Below are 1,798 nucleotides of genomic sequence, written 5' to 3'. Positions count from 1 at the left end.
ATTGACTGATTGATCCACTACTGACAGTCATTCCATCCCATATGATATTAACAGTATATCTTAATGTGTTGCTAAAACTAACTAACACAGTACCAGGACAAGTATTGGTTTGATCATCACAACTAGTGTAACTAGCCAGTGCAGTACTACCAATGCTCATACTAATACCATAATCAAAGTGTCCAATTTTAGTACAATTCAGTTTGTATTCCTGAGGATATACTGTCATATCAGAAGGAAGATTAGCAACAATAAATGATTCTATCTCTGAATATCCTACAAATGAAAATTATTACATCAGTAAGTGATTATAGTCTCCTCTTACTGAATATATTAGCAAAGATGATGTTAGTACCAGAGGTTGAACAATCAGTGGGTAGACAACACTTGTACCAGCCTTCTTGAGATGCTGATAGTCCCTGAGCAAGATAAAGACTGATAGTAGCATCAGGTGAAGTGACAGAAGTACAACGAAAAGGATCACTGGCACTATTACTGTTACAGTCAACAGGATCATCATCAGGATCAGCAACTCTAACCCACTGACCAGTAGTTAGACTAGTACCAGGTAACACACATGATATATTCTCATTAAGTGCATTGACACTATTATCCCAAAAATATGATCCATTAGTATAACAGATTCCATCACGCAAAAGGTAGATACCTATAAAAACCTATACAGTTGTTATTATACACATCCAGTGTCTTACCTGAGGAAGGTGGACATTGACTAATAACTTCACTGACACTTAACAAGAAGACAAAAGACAAGACTAAAACCATCTTAAAAGATGACTATCTATGCAGCAAATTGTGGTTGTGTGTTTGTGCCTACATTGTTTTGATAACACTTGACTATGATAATTCATTTTCAATTTTGTCTAATTTAGACTATATGTTAGCAGCTTGAAAAACTGTATCTAAAAACTTAGCAAGCAACATAAAACTATTATTAACTGATAAAATTTAGTTTCAAATAGCAATTAGTGCCAAAATTATTCTAGGTCAAAATTGCACCTATGAAATTTTTCATAGTGGCGATAATCAAGAGTGCTATAATGCATAGTCTTGGGCCAATGTAATTTATTTATGGTAGATCTATGTATTAAGAATATGCAATAAGAAAAATTATAAAAAATACCAAAACTTTCTTCTAGACACAATATTAATTTTTTCTACAAAGCTTAATTAGGCGTCATATAATCTATTATTCATTAATGGGTGTGGTTAACTGATTCTAACATTTCTTTTCTAATGTCCTTTTAATTAGAAAACCCAGGGCAGCAGGAGAAGCAGAATTCGCTGGCAGTTGAAGTTTTCTAGAAAAGAGAAAGAGAGAGAAAGAGGAGGAGGCGAAGGGAGAGAGCGAGAGAAAAGGAGCACACTATTACTAATACTTGCTTGCCTGGTGAGTCCACGCATCGCATTGTTTTCACTATTCCTATTATTCTCATTTTGTTATTTTTTTTATTTTTGTGTTTCGCTTCTATTCTCTTTCAGTCTCGGTCCTCTCCATCTCCTCCTGTTACTATGGCAACACCTCAACATGAAGTAAGAGTGTGTCCTTTTTGTACATGTGAATGTAAATAATGTACATTTACATGTTCAACGTGCAGTTACATGTAGATAATCTACAAGCATGTTATATGTAATTGGTTTCATTTCTCTCTTTCTTTTTTCTCCTCCCTCCCTCCCTCTCTCTCTCTCTCTCTCTCTCTCTCTCTCTCCCTCTCTCTCTCTCCCTCTCCCTCCCTCTCTCTCTTCCTCTTCCTCTCCCTCCCTCCTCCCTTTATTC

The 1,798-nt window shown here is 35.6% G+C and overlaps 1 long non-coding RNA gene across 1 annotated transcript; it reads left to right on the top strand.

Annotated features, from left to right (window-relative positions):
• Nucleotides 1-1,262: 1,262 nt before the first annotated feature.
• LOC109589119 (uncharacterized) lies at nt 1,263-1,550 on the top strand. Its single transcript, XR_002188535.1, has 2 exons — nt 1,263-1,411; nt 1,504-1,550. It is a non-coding gene; the product is annotated as an uncharacterized LOC109589119 (long non-coding RNA).
• The last annotated feature ends 248 nt before the right edge of the window (nt 1,551-1,798 follow it).

Source organism: Amphimedon queenslandica, unplaced genomic scaffold, assembly GCF_000090795.2.
Source record: "Amphimedon queenslandica unplaced genomic scaffold, v1.1 AMPQUscaffold_11621, whole genome shotgun sequence".
NCBI classification, from domain to species: Eukaryota; Metazoa; Porifera; class Demospongiae; order Haplosclerida; family Niphatidae; genus Amphimedon; species Amphimedon queenslandica.
This window is presented reverse-complemented; position numbering and strand designations above follow the sequence as displayed.